The sequence below is a fragment of the Pygocentrus nattereri genome, chromosome 3 (assembly GCF_015220715.1).
Source record: "Pygocentrus nattereri isolate fPygNat1 chromosome 3, fPygNat1.pri, whole genome shotgun sequence".
NCBI classification, from domain to species: Eukaryota; Metazoa; Chordata; class Actinopteri; order Characiformes; family Serrasalmidae; genus Pygocentrus; species Pygocentrus nattereri.
The window spans coordinates 50,308,161-50,331,072 of NC_051213.1; the positions used below are offsets into that span (position 1 = coordinate 50,308,161).

Below are 22,912 nucleotides of genomic sequence, written 5' to 3' on the forward strand. Positions count from 1 at the left end.
CTATCATATTTGGATCTTGCGTGTTTTCGGAATGACTGTTTTCTTTATTTATGTGTTTTTAAAAACGTTGGATATAAACAAATAAACAAGCTCATCACCGCAGTGATGTCAGAAACACACAAAAGCCCATTTCTGTGGTTGGTGGAGTTTAAAGCCAGAACTCTCTGGACTGAGAATCCGAAGGTAAACAAATAAACACTAAATAAAAAGTGTCCTATTTATGTTTTTCCCCCATGACATCACAACAGCGAGACTGTACAGCGCAAAAACACATCTTACGAAATGAAACGATCTTTAAAAAGACGGCGCTTTGAGGGTTTCTCAGTAAGGAAAACGGTTCTATGCATGATTAAAGGGTTCGTTGCATCATGAAACAGCTGCTATAGAAGGTTCTATATAGAACCTTTTCAGAAAAGGGTTCTGTGTAGCACCCAAAAGAGTTCTTCTATCATTACAAGCTTGACACTGTAACTAGAACAGAGCGCTTTTTGGTACTATATACAACCAGCTACAACACTGGTTCTTTGAGTGTTCATGGCTCTCTATAGATCCACAGCCTTTACCAAATTTTCGATCATATATAGAACAATTCCATGCTTAAATGGTTCTTTTCATGGTGAAATGGTTCTTCAGAGGGATGGAGAATGTGCTGTATATGGTTCTGTACAGCACCTGTTTCGTAAAGTGCTCTATATAGCACCAAAAAGGGTTCTTCTTTTGTAATAAGCTTGACAACGTAGCAACAGAAGAACCCTTTTGTTGCTGTGTAGAACCATCTACAGCACATTCTCCATCAATCTGAAGAGCCCTTTCACGGCACAAAGAACCCTTGAATCATGCAAAGGGTTCTTCAGTAAAGAAAACGGTTCTATCTAGAACCATGAAGACTTAAGAGTGTAGTCAATATATGTAGTATTTCTCGATTTGAAAGAGTTATAAGCTCGTTATAAGCTCGTTATGACTCGTTATGACTCGTTATGACTGATCTCACTGCGCTGGCAGATCATGTTGCTGATTTCAATCCTATTAGTCACTGATTACAACAACATATTAAATTGATTTTTAGAACAGGGAGACGGAAGAGGGGCTTGCTCCGTCCGCTCCACGCATCGACCTGGTATTGCAGTACCTCCGGGAATGGTGCACCTCCTCTGGGGCAGTCGTGGGCTGGAGGTTGGGGATCCAGCCTCGTGACCGGAAGGTCGCCGGTTCGATCCCCAGGGCCGACAGTCCATGACTGAGGTGTCCTTGAGCAAGACACCTAACCCCCAACTGCTCCCCGGGCGCTGTGGATTGGGCTGCCCACCACTCCAGGCAAGTGTGCTCACTGCCCCCTAGTGTATGTGGTGTGTCACTGCACGGACGGGTTAAATGCGGAGGTGGAATTTCCCGGTTGTGGGACTAATAAAGTATCACTTAACTCACTAATACCACTAAAAACTTAATTACACACCAAATTAGACGCTGCACTTCATTCACGTTCAGTCTTTTTACACCATCCCAACTACACAACTTCCCTCAGTACTGTGGAACATAAGTGCCCAGTTCATATCTAGAACCTGTCAGGCATTTAAGTGTAGCTAGTCTCGGAAACGACCATGATCTTACCCAAAATAATGAGTTTGTACACTTGTATACTTCTAAACTCGCCCGTTAATATCTAGAACTTAGAGGACAGTGCTACACTGAAGTGATACCAGACGTTCTTTGTTTTGATGTAACATGATCTGTTCTAGACCCTTAAAAATGTATGGTTCTTCAAGGGTTCTTTAGTAAAGAAAATGGTTCTACATACAACCAGGAACACTCAAAGAAACGTCTGCATGGTTCGTTCCATCATGAAAGGTTGATGGAATAGTGTTGTGGCTGGTTCTATATAGAACCATTTTGAAAAGGGTACTATATAGAACCATGAACTCAAGGAACCCTTTGTATGATTAATGGGTTCTTTCCGTCATGAAAGACTGGTGGAATAGTGTTGTGGCTGGTTCTATATAGAACCATTTTAAAAAGGGTACTATATAGAACCATGAACTCAAGGAACCCTTTGTATGATTAATGGGTTCTTTCCGTCATGAAAGACTGGTGGAATAGTGTTGTGGCTGGTTCTATATAGAACCATTTTAAAAAGGGTACTACATAGCACCAAAAAAGTTCTACATAGAACCATGAACTCAAGGAACCATTTGCATGATTAACAGGTTCTTTCCATCATGAACGATTGATGGAGAATATGTTGTGGATGGTTCTATATAGGACCAAAAAAGGTTCTTCAATCTTAACTTGAGTAAGCTTGATATCATAACAATAGATCTTTTTTCAAAAAGGTTCTATATAGGATCCATCTATAGCACATTCTCAGCCATTGCGAAGAACCCTTTAATGATGCAAATGTTCATGGTTTTATATAGAAACATTTTCTTGGCCAAAGAACCCTTGAAGAACCGTCTTCTTTAAGTGTACAGAAAGTACCTGAGAGAAGCCAACATGCAAATGATGCACCTTCAAGTCTTTGATCTTGAGGTCACGTTTGTGTTTGATCTTTCTCCCTGGGCCACCGTCTCCACTCGGCTGGACCGCCTGCTGGATCCCTTCTCTGCGCTTCAGCTTCGTTAAGGCTCCCGTTAGCAGCCTAATTAATCCCAGCCCTTCAGCCCTGCTGATTAATTACATTCATTTCATTTGATGCCTCCTGACCTGCTCGGCCGGTCCAAATCGGATCAAGAGCATTGCGGGCATTTTTGTCATGTTGGCATCTCTCGTTAGCTCAGGAGAACCGGCTTATACCCACCCAGCGGTGTGATCACACTGCTCGGCTAGAACCCTCCAGAACCAACCCCCACCCCCACCCCCCACCCACCCCCGAGTGGAGGGACTCGGAGAGATGGATGGCTCCAATTCCATGTATTACACAACAAGGAGGCTTAAGAAAACAGCGCTGAGAGCGGTGCTGACAGCGGAGGCCAGAGCTTCACTATTCCTCAGAGCAGGAAACACTCCGTCACATATTTCATTACTGTCTTTTCTCCGAGTTTACACGTCCAAAAACATCACTTTTTTTGCAGGGAATCTTGACAGGCACGCTGGGTATCCAGAAAAATCTCTCACCAACTTTAAGAGTAATCCTGTCAACTCGCTTTGCGTGATGAAGATTAGTGTATTCCTTAAAGCGGGATCTTCAGGAGTTCTTCGGCAAAGGGAAAGACTTGGCTGTGATGACAACTCAACCCCCTACATGGCCAGAGATGCTGTTTTATTACAGACTCCTAGAACCTAAGAACAGCTCAGCCAGGTTGCATGGAAGTCCCTTTAGTTACTGAATAATAAAAGCCTTAAAACCACTGGCCCACTGTGCTTGCACCGAATTTCACCACCACATTTAGCCCATCCGTGCAGTGAAACACCCACATACACATCCATGCCACCCGGGGAACAGTTGGGGGTTAGGTGTCTTGCTCGAGGGCACTTCAGTCCTGTTCTATCAGCTCGGAGGATTGAGCCGGTGACTTTCCGGTCGCAAGACTGGTTTCCTAAAAAGCCTGGGGTTACAAAGGGTTAAGCGACAGTGTGAACGCTACAGTGGTTTTTCGCATGGGAAAACGGTTCTAAGACTGATTAAAAGCTCCCGAGATATTGTGGCTCCTAACAACCACCTGGAAGAGCTGGTCGAGCCCAAAACTGCCCCGTCAAATAAACAGCAATGAAAGCTTTGATCTCTGAGAGAGAGGAGAACATCAAGCTGCTTCAGATCTGAAAACATCCACAGGTGTTTCTGTCCATCCTTCCACTGTGAGGAGACCACTCAGCGCTGTGGGTCTGAAAGGATATTACGGCTTGACAAAGCAAAATGAATGATTTACGTGCCATTTTCATCGGTCAGACGTTTCTATCTAGAACCTCTACCCTTCAAATATAACAGCCAGCACTTAAGTCATAAAGGGCTTCTCACACACTGTCCCTCATAAACATTATATACAGAATAACATACACACTAGCACACATATATACAACGACACCATAGCAACCACCTGGAATTCCACAGCAATAGCCTAGCAGCACCTTAACAACCACCTGGAATTTCATAGCAATTGAACCTTATCAACTGCCTGAGATTCCATAGTAGCAGCCTAGCAACTCCTTAGCAACCACTTGAGGTACTGTAGCAACAGCCTTGAAGCACCATAGCAGCCACCTGGAATACCATGGCAATGAATACCATGGTTCATGAATTTGGATGTTTCATTCACATAAACTGGACCTTGTGATGTTTCACAGCGCAGATCAGTGAGTTTGGGTCAGCGGGAGGGAAGGGGGGGGGGTAGATAGAGAGATAGAGAGACGAAGACACAGAGAGAGAGAGAGAGAGAGAGAGAGAGAGAGAGAGAGAGAGAGAGAGAGAGAGAGAGAGAGAGAGAGAGAGAGACGCAGAGAGGCAGAGAGAGACAGATGAAGAGAGAGAGACAGAGAGAGGAGAGAGTGCGAGACAGAGAGGCAGGAGAGAGAGAGAGAGAGAGAGAGAGAGAGAGAGAGGCAGAGAGAGAGCGAGTGCGAGACAGAGAGGCAGGAGAGAGAGAGAGCGAGAGAGAGAGAGAGAGAGGCAGAGAGAAAGAGAGAGAGGCTGAGAGAGAGAGAGAGAGAGAGAGCGCGAGACAGAGAGAGAGAGCGAGACAGAGAGAGAGAGCGAGAGAGAGAGAGAGAGAGAGAGAGAGAGAGCGAGACAGAGAGAGAGAGAGAGAGAGAGAGAGAGAGAGAGAGAGAGAGACAGAGAGAGAGGCAGAGAGAGAGAGAGAGAGAGAGAGAGAGAGAGAGAGAGAGAGAGGCAGAGAGAGAGAGAGAGAGAGAGAGAGAGAGAGAGAGAGAGAGAGGCAGAGAGAGAGAGAGAGAGAGAGAGAGAGAGAGGCAGAGAGAGAGAGAGAGAGAGAGAGAGAGAGAGAGGCAGAGAGAGAGAGAGTGCGAGACAGAGGCAGGAGAGAGAGAGAGAGAGAGAGAGAGAGAGAGAGAGAGAGTGGCAGAGAGAGAGAGAGAGAGAGAGAGGGGCAGAGAGAGAGAGAGAGAGAGAGAGAGAGAGAGAGAGAGAGAGAGAGAGAGTGAGAGAGAGAGAGAGAGAGGCAGAGAGCGAGACAGAGAGAGAGAGAGAGAGAGAGAGAGAGAGAGAGAGAGAGAGAGAGAGGCAGAGAGAGAGAGAGAGAGACAGAGAGAGGAGAGAGTGCGAGACAGAGAGGCAGGAGAGAGAGAGAGAGAGAGAGAGAGAGAGAGAGAGAGAGAGAGAGAGAGAGAGAGAGTGTGAGAGAGAGAGAGAGAGAGAGAGAGAGAGAGAGAGAGAGAGAGAGAGAGAGAGAGGCAGAGAGAGAGAGAGAGAGAGAGAGGCAGAGAGAGAGAGAGAGAGAGGCAGAGAGAGAGAGAGAGAGAGAGAGAGAGAGAGAGAGAGAGAGAGAGAGAGAGAGCGAGACAGAGAGAGAGAGAGAGAGAGAGAGAGAGAGGCAGAGAGAGAGAGAGAGAGAGAGAGAGAGAGCGAGAGACAGAGAGAGAGGAGAGAGAGAGAGAGAGAGAGAGAGAGACGAAGACAGAGAGAGAGAGAGGCAGAGAGGCAGAGAGAGAGAGGAGAGAGTGCGAGACAGAGAGAGAGAGAGGCAGAGAGGCAGAGAGAGACAGAGAGAGGAGAGAGTGCGAGACAGAGAGGCAGGAGAGAGAGAGAGAGAGAGAGAGAGAGAGAGAGAGAGAGAGAGAGAGAGAGAGAGAGAGAGAGAGAGAGAGAGAGAGAGAGAGACGCAGAGAGAGAGAGCGCGTGAGAGAGAGAGAGAGAGAGAGAGAGAGAGAGGGGCAGAGAGAGAGAGAGAGAGAGAGAGAGAGAGAGAGAGAGGCAGAGAGAGAGAGAGAGAGAGAGAGAGAGAGAGAGAGAGAGAGAGAGAGAGAGAGAGAGAGAGAGAGGCAGAGAGAGAGAGAGACGCAGAGAGAGAGAGCGCGTGAGAGAGAGAGAGAGGGGGGGGGTGAAGAGAGACGAAGAGATGAGGAAAGTGAACACCTGAATGATGTAGCTTGTTTCCTCACGAGAATGTTCTGCAGATGTTTCTACATAGAACCCTCTTTAGTAAAGAAAATGGGTCTATATAGAACCACGAACACTTAAAGAACTGTTTGCATGATTAAAGAGTCTGTGAAAGGGTTCTTCAGACTGATGGAAAACATGTTGTACATGGTTCTATATAGCACCCAGAAGGGTTCTACTACTGTTACACGTCTAAGAACCCTAAAAGCGGCTGCAGATGGCTGAGAGATCACAGACAAGTCTTAATCTTAATCAAAGCGACAGGGGCACCGTATTTTTTGGACTAATCGTTTTATGTAAACTGTCGGAGAATAACGGGACGGGATTTCAGAGCCACGAAACGCGCCGGACGTCTGGTTCCTGGCACTGTAACTAATTAAATTTACTTTTATTATTTGATACGTTCTCACACGGGGCGGCACGGTATCGTGGTGGGTGGCGCTGTCGCCTCACAGTGAGGAGGGCCTGGGCTCGATTCCCCGGCCGGGTGACCGGGGTCCTCTCTGTGTGGAGTTTGCATGTTCTCCCCGTGTCTGCGTGGGTTTCCTCCGGGTTCTCCGGTTTCATGTGGTCAGGCCAAATGGACTTGTTAAATTGCCCCTGGGTGTGAATGTGGCTGTCTGTCTGTCTGTCTGCCCTGCGATGGACTGGCTTCTGCCTGAAGATAGGCTCCAGCACCCCCCACGACCCAGAAGGAGAAGCGTCTTAGAAGGTGTGTGTGTGTGTGTGTGTGTGTGTGTGTGTTCTTACACATTCTAAATCTCTCGCTCTGTATCAACCCGGCAACACTGTAAACGAGGCCCACCCTCAATGTTCTCCGAGATTAAAGGTTGATTGTTTGACTGATTGACAGAAAAGCTCCAACATTGCTTAGAAAAAATCTCCCTGCATCGACGTCCATTAAAAGCGAGCGATTCACCCTGTAAAGCTGCCTTTAAGATGATGTTTGTTTATTTTGTTGTCCTTGACTTTCTTCTGCCTTAATCTTCTCCATAAAAGCTCAATAACAATTCACAGATCGTTTGCTCTCCGACCTGCTTGTGAGATCGCCCAGCGTCGGTTCAGCGCTGACACACCCAGATCAGCGGCTGACAGGCTCAGCGATTAGGTGCTAGTGTAGACCGAGGCGTCTGACCTGTGCAGACCTACAGCGGGGAGGTGACGGAGCACTCCTGGCTCAGTCATGCGTGGGAAAGCAGTAGAGCCTGGAGGAATAAACTGAGTGTTGCAGGGATAAATACAGACTGGATGAGGCCACACGGCGCATCCCTATCATTACCGCTCCACTGCCACCCGATTCAAAGGTAAGCGTAGTACCAGGTCACTGTGACCGGGTCAATGAGTCATCTCCCTCTGCTCCTCCTGCTCTTCTTCTTCACCTCCACGCTGAGTGGGTCGTTTGTTAATCCCTGCCAGCTCTGATGTAAGTCCATAGGACATGACCCTGCTCCTGCTGGTCCTGCCACCCAGCACGGTCCCTCACTCAGCCACCTTCATCCTGGTTTATCCAGAGTTTCTTCTGTAATGAAGGTGTTAATAGAGATTCTGTGCTGCAGGAACAGCCTCTGCTCTTCTGAGAAGGCTTTACAATCAATGCTGAACATTGCTGTGAAGAGTTGATTGAGCATTGGTGAGGTCAGGTACTGATGCTGGATGGTCAGTTCTGGGTCACTCTAGCTCATCCCAAAGGTATTGGATGGAGCTCCATCACTCCAGAGAACACAGTTCGACTGCTCCACAGCCCAATGCTGGGGGCTTTGTTCCCCTCTAGGCCACGCTGGGCTCTGTTTCAAGCAGTTTCTGAAAGAGCACCGCATACAGAAAAACAAAACTTCACTACGATTGGGTTTAGACAGAGTTTTGTGGGCTACAGTCGGATTCAGACAGAATTTTGTGGGCTACAGTCGGATTCAGACGGAGTTTTGTGGGCTACAGTCGGATTCAGACAGAGTTTTGTGGGCTACAGTCGGATTCAGACAGAATTTTGTGGGCTACAGTCGGATTCAGACAGAGTTTTGTGGGCTACAGTCGGATTCAGACAGAATTTTGTGTTCTACAGTCAGATTCAGACAGAGTTTTGTGGGCTACAGTCGGATTCAGACAGAATTTTGTGGGCTACAGTCGGATTCAGACAGAGTTTTGTGGGCTACAGTCAGATTCAGACAGAGTTTTGTGGGCTACAGTCAGATTCAGACAGAGTTTTGTGGGGCTACAGTCAGATTCAGACAGAGTTTTGTGGGCTACAGTCAGATTCAGACAGAGTTTTGTGGGGCTACAGTCAGATTCAGACAGAGTTTTGTGTTCTACAGTCAGATTCAGACAGAGTTTTGTGTTCTACAGTCGGATTCAGACAGAGATTTTTGGGCTACAGTCAGATTCAGACAGAGTTTTGTGGGCTACAGTCAGATTCAGACAGAGTTTTGTGGGCTACAGTCAGATTCAGACAGAGTTTTGTGGGCTACAGTCAGATTCAGACAGAGTTTTGTGGGCTACAGTCAGATTCAGACAGAGTTTTGTGGGCTACAGTCAGATTCAGACAGAGTTTTGTGGGCTACAGTCAGATTCAGACAGAGTTTTGTGTTCTACAGTCAGATTCAGACAGAGTTTTGTGGGCTACAGTCAGATTCAGACAGAGATTTTTGGGCTACAGTCAGATTCAGACAGAGTTTTGTGGGCTACAGTCAGATTCAGACAGAGTTTTGTGGGCTACAGTCAGATTCAGACAGAGTTTTGTGGGCTACAGTCAGATTCAGACAGAGTTTTGTGGGCTACAGTCAGATTCAGACAGAGTTTTGTGTTCTACAGTCAGATTCAGACAGAGTTTTGTGGGCTACAGTCGGATTCAGACAGAGTTTTGTGGGCTACAGTCGGATTCAGACAGAATTTTGTGGGCTACAGTCGGATTCAGACAGAGTTTTGTGGGCTACAGTCAGATTCAGACAGAGATTTGTGTTCTACAGTCAGATTCAGACAGAGTTTTGTGTTCTACAGTCAGATTCAGACAGAGTTTTGTGTTCTACAGTCAGATTCAGACAGAGTTTTGTGGGCTACAGTCAGATTCAGACAGAGTTTTGTGGGCTACAGTCAGATTCAGACAGAGTTTTGTGGGCTACAGTCAGATTCAGACAGAGTTTTGTGGGCTACAGCCAGATTCAGACAGAGTTTTGTGGGCTACAGCCAGATTCAGACAGAGTTTTGTGGGCTACAGCCAGATTCAGACAGAGATTTTTGGGCTACAGTCGGATTCAGACAGAGTTTTGTGGGCTACAGCCAGATTCAGACAGAGTTTTGTGGGCTACAGTCAGATTCAGACAGAGTTTTGTGGGCTACAGCCAGATTCAGACAGAGATTTTTGGGCTACAGTCGGATTCAGACAGAGTTTTGTGGGCTACAGTCAGATTCAGACAGAGTTTTGTGTTCTACAGTCAGATTCAGACAGAGTTTTGTGGGCTACAGTCGGATTCAGACAGAGTTTTGTGGGCTACAGTCGGATTCAGACAGAATTTTGTGGGCTACAGTCGGATTCAGACAGAGTTTTGTGGGCTACAGTCAGATTCAGACAGAGATTTGTGTTCTACAGTCAGATTCAGACAGAGTTTTGTGTTCTACAGTCAGATTCAGACAGAGTTTTGTGTTCTACAGTCAGATTCAGACAGAGTTTTGTGGGCTACAGTCAGATTCAGACAGAGTTTTGTGGGCTACAGTCAGATTCAGACAGAGTTTTGTGGGCTACAGTCAGATTCAGACAGAGTTTTGTGGGCTACAGCCAGATTCAGACAGAGTTTTGTGGGCTACAGCCAGATTCAGACAGAGTTTTGTGGGCTACAGCCAGATTCAGACAGAGATTTTTGGGCTACAGTCGGATTCAGACAGAGTTTTGTGGGCTACAGCCAGATTCAGACAGAGTTTTGTGGGCTACAGTCAGATTCAGACAGAGTTTTGTGGGCTACAGCCAGATTCAGACAGAGATTTTTGGGCTACAGTCGGATTCAGACAGAGTTTTGTGGGCTACAGTCAGATTCAGACAGAGATTTTTGGGCTACAGTCAGATTCAGACAGAGTTTTGTGGGCTAGAGTCAGATTCAGACAGAGTTTTGTGGGCTAGAGTCAGATTCAGACAGAGATTTTTGGGCTACAGTCAGATTCAGACAGAGTTTTGTGTTCTACAGTCAGATTCAGACAGAGTTTTGTGTTCTACAGTCAGATTCAGACAGAGTTTTGTGGGCTACAGTCAGATTCAGACAGAGTTTTGTGGGCTACAGTCAGATTCAGACAGAGTTTTGTGGGCTACAGTCAGATTCAGACAGAGATTTGTGGGCTACAGTCGGATTCAAACAGAACTTTGTGTTCTACATTCGGATTCAGACGGAGTTTTGTGGGCTACAGTCAGATTCAGACAGAGTTTTGTGGGCTACAGTCGGGTTTTCTGGCTCTTATGGTGTGGTTCTAAGTCTTGCTGCTGTGCTCCTGGCTGAGTCAGACTGAGGCATAATAAATGATACACTAGTGTTGAAGCCAACATTTTACCTGAGATGAAAGCGTGACTCCTGCTTTCCCGAATCCATTTAGCACATCCTCACTGTAGCACTACTTCTTTAGAATATAACTGTTTAGTCATTATGATTCCGATGCCGCCTACAGCAGGAAGCATTTCACAAACAGACAATCCCAATGGAGCACTCATCATAATCCTCATTAAGACACTATACTATTGAATCAACATCCGAAGTACAGTAATCTCCAGAATAAATATATCTGTCTTCTGTGACTCACTGAGCTCGGAGTGTCACTGAAGAGCACACAGGTGGCCATGCAACCATTTTACAGTTGTTTGTCCAGCTGTTAGCGTTACACGCCAAAGCTTGACTTCCCTAGACAAAGTGTCCATCTCGAGCGGAGATAGCGGACCGTCCCCGAGCCAAGAATCACATCTCAGCGTTGGCAGTCACTCCAACTTTGTTTTAAAACGGGGTTACACTACATTCGTCCTGAAGTTGTCATGAAAGTGAAACCTACTGAAGGCTTTTCTGATTTTACCCCACGTACACTTTGATTCTGCCAGATTACGTAGAGAACTGACGTTAGACCGGCCTGCGATTAACGAGCTTCAGCCAGGAAGGAAGGAGTCCTCCTGCTGGCTTTCGGCCTCGAGTTAAAGAATGAAAAAGGCTGGTGTGGAGCTCGCAGAGCCCTTCTTGTGCAGACCGCTGGATCCGTGTCTCAGAGAAGCCTCTGACGGAAGCCGGAGAGTGACACTCGGGTCCTGCAGCTGCTTGGAAACCCTGGAGAAGCCCAGCGAAGGCCACAGAGCTATCTTTCCTCAAAAACGCAACTAATCTGAGTTCTGCGAATGCAGTGTTGACTACACGTCGATGTGCAGATGTTCAAGCAGGTTTTTGGCAACTTATCTCCCAACATGCAGATGAGAATGTCTGCTACACAAAGAATTAGAGAGCTGCACTCGAGCTGCTTAAGTGAAACAGGCTGTGGTCGGATTGAAGAGGAGCACAACTGCAGCTAAATCAACAAGACTGCAGATTAAGGAGGTAGAGCTGAAACCGTACAGAGTCAGCGGACACATGCAGCTCTGGGAAAAGTCAGCACGGCTTTGACGTTGTACTCGTGACAAATATTCAGCACCGCTGTTTAGTGTGAGATGAACTACGTGTGTTTAAGCAGGCGCTCAAAATTCCCCCAACATATTAAGAGGCAAAGCGTATTCTAAACAGACCGGAGACGAATGTGTGCCTCTGGCAAAGTCAGACGGGATCAGGCACACTGCGTACTCCCAAAATCAGCCTGTTTACTTGGACCAGCTCCGCCGTTAACAGGACACTGAGCCATACAGTGCACAAGCCCACCTTCATACTAGCCTCTAAACAGCGGTGAACGAAGTACAGAAACCATGTGGTCGAGTTAAAGTCGAGACCCCAAGGTAAAATATTCCTCCAGTAAAAGTAGAAGTTCCTCCTTTTAGACCTCCACTTGAGTAACAGTACTAAAGTATTTGCCTTCAAATGTACTTAAGTATAAAGTAAAAGTACTAAAAGAGTAATTCTGGCTCTGATGTCCTGTTATCATTTTTATAACCAGACTGGCTTCATGAACTCATTTCAGGTGAAAGTCCTCCAGCGTCTCTCTTGGTAAACCAGTCTTTTAATAGAACGTCATTAATTAGCGACGCTGACGTCTATTAAAATGATCAGAAGCACAAAACACTGAAGGTAAACAGTTTCCATCAGGGAGAACCGAGTGGCTCTGAAATCACTTTTTACACACAAGCAAAGTTTCAGTTTCAGATTTATTTACAACTTAGTTCCAAGTTTAAGTTGAATAAAAACTGGCTTTAAACTCAGGATCACAGATGAGCTCCTTTACTATGTTGATCTGTAGGCGTCTGTTCATAAACATAAACCAGCCCAAACTCATTTACTATAAAATGAAACGGTGTTTGTAGAAATTCAGAAAAAAGCCGCGTCAGTCTCGACTGCATATGTGGACATATTTCTATATTGAGCTCTATTTACACAAAGTTAGGTTAGTTCATCATTTATGTTGAACAGACTCTCCCAAAGTTTTACGCTGAAGAAATTTCATGAATATTGAAATGTTATTATTACAATATGATAATGTTGAAATATAATGCTATGATAATATGGTACTATAGCAGCGTTTCTGCTTCACCCCATTCATCAAATTACTGTCACTTTCAGCTCATATGATCCACACAGTCGCTCTGACAGACTGTAATACACTACAGGAAGCGTAGGGGGCGATACGGCTTCTACTGTTTCATTTAAAAAGCTCTATAATGTTCATATGATCCACACAGTCGCTCTGACAGACTGTAATACACTACAGGAAGCGTAGGGGGCGATACGGCTTCTACTGTTTCATTTAAAAAGCTCTATAATGTTCATATGATCCACACAGTCGCTCTGACAGACTGTAATACACTACAGGAAGCGTAGGGGGCGATACGGCTTCTACTGTTTCATTTAAAAAGCTCTATAATGTTCATATGATCCACACAGCCGCTCTGACAGACTGTAATACACTACAGGAAGCGTAGGGGGCGATACGGCTTCTACTGCTTCATTTAAAAGCTCTATAATGTTCATATGATCCACACAGTCGCTCTGACAGACTGTAATACACTACAGGAAGCGTAGGGGGCGATACGGCTTCTACTGTTTCATTTAAAAAGCTCTATAATGTTCATATGATCCACACAGTCGCTCTGACAGACTGTAATACACTACAGGAAGCGTAGGGGGCGATACGGCTTCTACTGCTTCATTTAAAAAGCTCTATAATGTTCATATGATCCACACAGTCGCTCTGACAGACTGTAATACACTACAGGAAGCGTAGGGGGCGATACGGCTTCTACTGCTTCATTTAAAAAGCTCTATAATGTTCATATGATCCACACAGTCGCTCTGACAGACTGTAATACACTACAGGAAGCGTAGGGGGCGATACGGCTTCTACTGCTTCATTTAAAAAGCTCTATAATGTTCATATGATCCACACAGTCGCTCTGACAAACTGTAATACACTACAGGAAGCGTAGGGGGCGATACGGCTTCTACTGTTTCATTTAAAAAGCTCTATAATGTTCATATGATCCACACAGTCGCTCTGACAGACTGTAATACACTACAGGAAGCGTAGGGGGCGATACGGCTTCTACTGTTTCATTTAAAAAGCTCTATAATGTTCATATGATCCACACAGTCGCTCTGACAGACTGTAATACACTACAGGAAGCGTAGGGGGCGATACGGCTTCTACTGTTTCATTTAAAAAGCTCTATAATGTTCATATGATCCACACAGTCGCTCTGACAGAGTGTAATACACTACAGGAAGCGTAGGGGGCGATACGGCTTCTACTGTTTCATTTAAAAAGCTCTATAATGTTCATATGATCCACACAGTCGCTCTGACAGACTGTAATACACTACAGGAAGCGTAGGGGGCGATACGGCTTCTACTGTTTCATTTAAAAAGCTCTATAATGTTCATATGATCCACACAGTCACTCTGACAGACTGTAATACACTACAGGAAGCGTAGGGGGCGATACGGCTTCTACTGTTTCATTTAAAAAGCTCTATAATGTTCATATGATCCACACAGTCGCTCTGACAGACTGTAATACACTACAGGAAGCGTAGGGGGCGATACGGCTTCTACTGTTTCATTTAAAAAGCTCTATAATGTTCATATGATCCACACAGTCGCTCTGACAGACTGTAATACACTACAGGAAGCGTAGGGGGCGATACGGCTTCTACTGTTTCATTTAAAAAGCTCTATAATGTTCATATGATCCACACAGTCGCTCTGACAGACTGTAATACACTACAGGAAGCGTAGGGGGCGATACGGCTTCTACTGCTTCATTTAAAAAGCTCTATAATGTTCATGTGATCCACACAGTCGCTCTGACAGACTGTAATACACTACAGGAAGCGTAGGGGGCGATACGGCTTCTACTGTTTCATTTAAAAAGCTCTATAATGTTCATATGATCCACACAGTCGCTCTGACAGACTGTAATACACTACAGGAAGCGTAGGGGGCGATACGGCTTCTACTGTTTCATTTAAAAAGCTCTATAATGCTCATATGATCCACACAGTCGCTCTGACAGACTGTAATACACTACAGGAAGCGTAGGGGGCGATACGGCTTCTACTGTTTCATTTAAAAAGCTCTATAATGTTCATATGATCCACACAGTCGCTCTGACAGACTGTAATACACTACAGGAAGCGTAGGGGGCGACATGACTGCTATTTTCTCATTAAAAATGGCTTCTAATTCAGCTCAGCCCAACAGATTTTAGACCTAGCATTTCGTGCTGAGGGAAAAGGGCACGGTGAAGTACGTTCCTGTGCTCGAAGTTTGCTTCCAATTAGAGCTGACAGAAGCCTGGAGCTCTGAGAGGGTAAGAATATCAGGAAAATGAGATTCCAGCTTCCATGACAAAATTCTCAGGGACTCCTCTAAACATGAGATGGTAATCTAATGCGCCAGGCCAGCTTCTCCTATAGAACGCTGGAAACCTGTGCGTGGCTTTTTCGGTCGTCCTCTCTGCATGTGGTCGTCAGTGAGATTGCCCTACTTTTGCCATCCAACAGAGCGGCTCTGTAGTACGTGCTGTGAGAAAGCGTGGAGAGGAGCTATCGCCGGCTTTTCATCAAAACCACATGTGTTTGCAGTTCCCACATATGGGCAGAGTTAAAGAGCAAAGAGACTCCCAGGTAGTTTACATACAGCATTTAGATTCTCCCTGAGAAGAATGATCTACTGGTTGTGTTAGAAGCCAAGAGGATGTGTGTTAGTGATAAAACATAAGCCTTTGAAAAAGGACAGCTTCCTTTAAACATGTAGCTGAGGTTGGCTGGTCACTGACATTTTAACTGACCATCTCATAAATAATTGCAATCAAAAGACGTTTAAAAACGTCATTAACGACCATCAAATAAACAAACGCCGCTCAGCTCCGCCCTCTAAAGACGTCATTAACGACCATCAAATAAACAAACGCCGCTCAGCTCCGCCCTCTAAAGACGTCATTAACGACCACCAAATAAACAAACGCCGCTCAGCTCCGCCCTCTAAAGACGTCATTAACGACCATCAAATAAACAAACGCCGCTCAGCTCCGCCCTCTAAAGACGTCATTAACGACCACCAAATAAACAAACGCCGCTCAGCTCCGCCCTCTAAAGACGTCATTAACGACCATCAAATAAACAAACGCCGCTCAGCTCCGCCCTCTAAAGACGTCATTAACGACCATCAAATAAACAAAACGCCGCTCAGCTCCGCCCTCTAAAGACGTCATTAACGACCATCAAATAAACAAACGCCGCTCAGCTCCGCCCTCTAAAGACGTCATTAACAACCATCAAATAAACAAACGCCGCTCAGCTCCGCCCTCTAAAGACGTCATTAACGACCATCAAATAAACAAACGCCGCTCAGCTCCGCCCTCTAAAGACGTCATTAACTACCATCAAATAAACACACGCCGCTCAGCTCCGCCCTCTAAAGACGTCATTAACGACCATCAAATAAACAAACGCAGCTCAGCTCCGCCCTCTAAAGACGTCATTAACAACCATCAAATAAACAAACGCCGCTCAGCTCCGCCCTCTAAAGACGTCATTAACACCATCAAATAAACAAACGCCGCTCAGCTCCGCCCTCTAAAGACGTCATTAACGACCATACAAATAAACAAACGCCGCTCAGCTCCGCCCTCTAAAGACGTCATTAACGACCATCAAATAAACAAACGCCGCTCAGCTCCGCCCTCTAAAGACGTCATTAACGACCATCAAATAAACAAACACCGCTCAGCTCCGCCCTCTAAAGACGTCATTAACGACCATCAAATAAACAAACGCCGCTCAGCTCCGCCCTCTAAAGACGTCATTAACAACCATCAAATAAACAAACGCCGCTCAGCTCCGCCCTCTAAAGACGTCATTAACGACCATCAAATAAACAAACGCCGCTCAGCTCCGCCCTCTAAAGACGTCATTAACGACCATCAAATAAACAAACGCCGCTCAGCTCCGCCCTCTAAAGACGTCATTAACTACCATCAAATAAACACACGCCGCTCAGCTCCGCCCTCTAAAGACGTCATTAACGACCATCAAATAAACAAACGCAGCTCAGCTCCGCCCTCTAAAGACGTCATTAACAACCATCAAATAAACAAACGCCGCTCAGCTCCGCCCTCTAAAGACGTCATTAACACCATCAAATAAACAAACGCCGCTCAGCTCCGCCCTCTAAAGACGTCATTAACGACCATCAAATAAACAAACGCCGCTCAGCTCCGCCCTCTAAAGACGTCATTAACGACCATCAAATAAACAAACGCCGCTCAGCTCCGCCCTCTAAAGACGTCATTAACGACCATCAAATAAACAAACACCGCTCAGCTCCGCCCTCTAAAGACGTCATTAACGACCATCAAATAAACAAACGCCGCTCAGCTCCGCCCTCTAAAGACATCATTAACAACCATCAAATAAACACACGCCGCTCAGCTCCGCCCTCTAAAGACGTCATTAACGACCATCAAATAAACAAACGCCTCTCAGCTCCGCCCTCCAAAGACGTCATTAACCACCATCAAATAAACAAACGCCGCTCAGCTCCGCCCTCTAAAGACGTCAGTAACGACCATCAAATAAACAAACGCCGCTCAGCTCCGCCCTCTAAAGACGTCATTAACGACCATCAAATAAACAAACACCGCTCAGCTCCGCCCTCTAAAGACGTCATTAACAACCATCAAATAAACAAACGCCGCTCAGCTCCGCCCTCTAAGGACGTCATTAACGACCATCAAATAAACAAACGCCGCTCAGCTCCGCCCTCTAAAGACGTCATTAACGACCATCAAATAAACAAACGCCGCTCAGCTCCGCCCTCTAAAGACGTCATTAACGACCATCAAATAAACAAACGCCGCTCAGCTCCGCCCTCTAAAGACGTCAGTAACGACCATCAAATAAACAAACGCCGCTCAGCTCCGCCCTCTAAAGACGTCATTAACTACCATCAAATAAACACACGCCACTCAGCTCCGCCCTCTAAAGACGTCATTAACGACCATCAAATAAACAAACGCCGCTCAGCTCCGCCCTCTAAAGACGTCATTAACGACCATCAAATAAACAAACGCCGCTCAGCTCCGCCCTCTAAAGACGTCATTAACGACCATCAAATAAACAAACGCCGCTCAGCTCCGCCCTCTAAGGGTGTTAAATCACCCCATTCATTTTCTGCTTGCTGTCATGTAAACATAGCATTGCGAAAGCTAACCAGTGTAGAAAGAAACTAGAATCAACCCAATAATAATATAATAACTGATCAAAGGATCAGTCAGTCCCTCCTGAACAAGACTGAGACTATATTCTGCAGGGGATGAACACCTTTACTGGCCCTTGTGCAGCGCAGCCAGGTATCAGGTTGTACTGAGGCCTGGTGTTGATTACGCGCAAGGGGTTTGAGCTCTTGTACCCAGGCACATTCATTGTGTGTTAATCGTGTTGTCACAGTGCGACGGTAACCCGAAACTCGCCCTCGTCCAGGACGGCATCCGAGGCCACGTCTCCGGGGACGCGGGATTACCCATGAGCCTCTCGGTGTTGGTGTCTGAGAGGAGTGCGCTGTTTGTTCCCACAAACTCTATTACTTATTACTTCTATTACTTTTTTGTACCCAGGGAAATGTAATAGGCAGGGAAACAGGATGGCATTTTAAGCAATGGGGGAAGGGGGGGGGGGGTGGCTGACTGGAGTCCCCATAATAACCATTCACTGTGGCTGAGAGGAGCTGAAGCTGTAACTGGGCAGACCGTAGAAAATATGAAGCTCAGAGATCTGCTGAACATTCAAGAGAGCGACAAATCTGTCCCGTCCAGGCCAAACGCAGACAGAGACGCCAGAAAAGCCCGACTGCCTGCGGCACGGTTCATTAACCTCTTCACGCGGAGGCTTTTGGGCATCTTCAGCATAAAAATCCATGTTTATCCACAGAATAACACTGACCAGTAGAATGATGGTCTGGAGAAGCCACACTAGAGCCTAAGGTCAGCTTGCCCAGTGCCAAGTGTGGGTTAGAGGGGTATAAAGCCCCGCAGCACTGGCTGTGCAGCAGTGGAACTGTGTTCTCCGGAGTGATGGAGCTCACTGAACCAGTTACAGGTTGGCTTTCGCTTGGTGGTTGGCTTTCGCCTGGTGGTTGGCTTTCGCCTGGTGGTTGGCTTTCGCTTGGTGGTTGGCTTTCGCCTGGTGGTTGGCTTTCGCTTGGTGGTTGGCTTTCGCCTGGTGGTTGGCTTTCGCTTGGTGGTTGGCTTTCGCCTGGTGGTTGGCTATCGCTTGGTGGTTGGCCTTCGCTTGGTGGTTGGCCTTCGCTTGGTGGTTGGCTTTCGCTTGGTGGTTGGCCTTCGCCTGGTGGTTGGCTTTCGCTTGGTGGTTGGCCTTCGCTTGGTGGTTGGCTTTCGCTTGGTGGTTGGCCTTCGCCTGGTGGTTGGCCTTCGCCTGGTGGTTAGCTTTCGCTTGGTGGTTAGGTTTCTTTTGGTGGTTAGGTTTCGCTTGGTGGTTAGCTTTCTTTTGGTGGTTAGGTTTCGCTTGGTGGTTAGCTTTCTTTTGGTGGTTAGGTTTCGCTTGGTGGTTGGCTTTCGCTTGGTGGTTGGCTTTCTCTTGGTGGTTGGCTTTCGCTTGCAGGTTAGCTTTTTTTAGTGGTTAGCTTTCGCTTGGTGGTTAGCTTTCTTTTGGTGGTTAGGTTTCGCTTGGTGGTTGGCTTTCGCCTGGTGGTTAGCTTTCACTTGCAGGTTAGCTTTTTTTTAGTTAGCTTTCGCTTGCAGGTTAGCTTTTTTTAGTGGTTAGCTTTCGCTTGGTGGTTAGCTTTCGCCTGGTGGTTAGCTTTCTCTTGGTGGTTAGCTTTCGCTTGCAGGTTAGCTTTTTTTAGTGGTTAGCTTTCACTTGGTGGTTAGCTTTCGCCTGGTGGTTAGCTTTCGCCTGGTGGTTAGCTTTCGCTTGCAGGTTAGCTTTTTTTTTAGTTAGCTTTCGCTTGCAGGTTAGCTTTTTTTAGTGGTTAGCTTTCTTTTGGTGGTTAGGTTTCGCTTGGTGGTTGGCTTTCGCTTGGTGGTTGGCTTTCGCTTGGTGTTTGGCTTTCTCTTGGTGGTTGGCTTTCGCTTGCAGGTTAGCTTTTTTTAGTGGTTAGCTTTCGCTTGGTGGTTAGCTTTCTTTTGGTGGTTAGGTTTCGCTTGGTGGTTGGCTTTCGCCTGGTGGTTAGCTTTCGCCTGGTGGTTAGCTTTCACTTGCAGGTTAGCTTTTTTTAGTGGTTAGCTTTCGCTTGGTGGTTAGCTTTCTCTTGGCGGTTAGCTTTCGCTTGGTGGTTGGCTTTCGCCTGGTGGTTGGCTTTCGCTTGCAGGTTAGCTTTTTTTTTAGTTAGCTTTCGCTTGCAGGTTAGCTTTTTTTAGTGGTTAGCTTTCGCTTGGTGGTTAGCTTTCGCCTGGTGGTTAGCTTTCTCTTGGTGGTTAGCTTTCGCCTGGTGGTTAGCTTTCCCTTGGTGGTTAGCTTTCGCCTGGTGGTTAGCTTTCTCTTGGTGGGTAGCTTTCGCCTGGTGGTTAGCTTTCGCTTGCAGGTTAGCTTTTTTTAGTGGTTAGCTTTCACTTGGTGGTTAGCTTTCGCCTGGTGGTTAGCTTTCGCTTGGTGGTTAGCTTTCACTTGCAGGTTAGCTTTTTTTGTGGTTAGCTTTTGCTTGCTGGTTAGCTTTCTCTTGATGGTTAGTTTTAGCTTGGTGCTTAGCTTCTGCTTGCTGGTTGGCTTTCGCTTGATGGTTAGCTTTCGCCTGGTGCTAACATGTATAAATATCATGCCTACACTAACAATAATATAAATGTTTATTTACTAGCCTCTTTATCCCTTATAATTAAGCATGCTGTCTGTTACTGTGCCTTAACAGATATGTAAATCTGAGATATGAGAGGTAAAAAGCCGACATATTTAAATGAGACGATATAACGTACATGTAAATAAATAAACTGGTCTATGTAAATTGTATATAAAAGATATGTAAATTAGTTAATATATTTTAAAGGGAATGAAACTGATAGGTAAATTAACTTGTATATGTAAATGAGCTGGTATATATACATTGCATGTAACTGATATGTAAATGAGCTGATGTAATGTATATTTTGTGTAGCTGATATGTAAATTAACTTGTATATGTAAATGAGCTCATGAGCTATGTAAATTGTATATAAAAGATATGTAAATGAGCTGATATACAGTATGTAAATTGTATATAACTCGATTTAAATGAGCTGATATATGTAAACAGAATGAAATATGTAAATGAACCTGTATATGTAAATGAGCTGGTATGTAATGTAAATTGTATGTAACTGATATGTAAGTGAGCAGTCTGAGCTAATACACTCCTTACAACGTCAGTGTGAGTGGGCGGGGCTAAACTGCTGTAGGCTGAAAGGGCAGATATACATACATAAACATGCTGGTCTTTGTGACATCACAAAAGTCTAGTGAGTTTAAAATGTATGTTGCGGGATGTTTACACACGTTGTATTAAAGTATACAAGCATTTAATGTGGCACTAAAACTCCAAAATAAAGGAGTGAAAAGGGTTCACCACAGAAGAACCAGGTTCCAATGCCCGCTCGTAAGTGGAATGTAGGAGTGTGAAGAACCTCCACATACAGTAATGGTTCTATGCCAACCATACACCCAAGCCGAGAACCGCTGAGGAACCTTTCCTTATCGGAGTGAACTTGTTAATCTTGATGGAGTGTGGGAACATCACGCAGGATGTTCTGCCGACATACTTTAAAGGCCTCTAGAGGAACTTCTCGGTTCTTCCTCTCCAAGTGACGTCTGGGGTGGAACATGGCAGCAGGGCCTGCCAGTAACACAGACGGTGCCAGAGCAGAGTCACAGAACGTTTAGCAGGGACTTACTGCCCTCTAGTGGGCACATGGAGAATGACAGCCAGGAGCTCCTCACACAAACGCTACTGAACAGCTACTGGCTCCAAGGTCAGATCATGAATCATGGGCCATCAACAATAATATGCAGTAAATAAATAAGGGTCATTTCACAATAATGTCCATTTTTGTGTCCCTAGTGTTTACAGACATATTACACTTAAAAAACGTCTTGTTTTATTTTAAAATATAAACTATTTCCCCAAGTCATTTGAACTATTCCACCTTCTTGAGCCTCAATTAATCAATATTGGTTTATAAATCAATCGTATAGAATCCGAGCACCACAGAAGAGCTCGTCCTCACAGTCGTGTGTGAAGGCTGAGGCCACGTTTTGAGGTAAAAACACATTTTTCTGTGATTTTAACTGCAATAATCTCTACATGACTGATTTAAATGGCAATAAAGAAAACAAAAGCCAAATAATTATTATAAAATATATAATAAAAGTCCCCAGGAGTCGAGTCACTGGTGCTACCGCGTAATAAAAACCTCTTATTTTGAAATAAAAGTCACGCCAATGACGTCACTCGACCTCCTTTGACCTGTTTTCTGAGGATCTATGGAGAAAAGCTCATGGTGAGTCCACTGTGTGTCTCTCAGCTCTCAGAGATCTTCTCATTCAGCTCATGATCTCATATGAGGCTTCTAGCTGACGTCACCGGTGTGACCGACTCTATTCTGAGGTCACTGTGAGAAAAATAGAAACACAAATGGATTAAATTCCATATTTTAGTGGACGTTCCCTGATGGACAGCGTGTGGTTTGATGTTCTGTGAAATGCATTGATCATTAAAAACGTCTCTGGTGTTTCCTTCATTATGAGGAACACCGATGACGGTCAGTCACACCAGAGACTCCTATGGAGAGACAGGAAAGTGGACGTTTCTGTAGAACGACCCATAAATAAGACCCAGAAAGTGAGACGTAACAGAAGTTCATGTACGTGTCCTCTTTGAGCAACTTTTTCTGTTTGTTATAAAAATAAACAACTAACATCATCAATTATCAATAATTATCAACTATTATTATTGAGTAAGATTTGAATCAAGATTTTTTTTTCCTTTCTTTCAGTCATAATCTAAAATCAGACGAGGTTGTAATGGATTTTCCCCATTATCTGATTACTCAAGAGCATGTAAACACATCGGATTGATCGGATTACTGACTGATCTGATTTCCTGCAGTTATCAGATGATTAAGCGCATGTAAACACACTCATTGCCACGCTAAGTAACCCTGCTGAGAAAGGACCATCAGATAGCACTAGGATGAAAATAAGGCTTATAATTGTGAGAGACCACTAGTTTCCTG

General features: G+C 45.4%; 1 pseudogene; it reads left to right on the plus strand.

The window, feature by feature from the left end:
- Window positions 1-1,014: 1,014 nt before the first annotated feature.
- On the plus strand, window positions 1,015-1,151 carry LOC119263133 (annotated as a pseudogene).
- The last annotated feature ends 21,761 nt before the right edge of the window (window positions 1,152-22,912 follow it).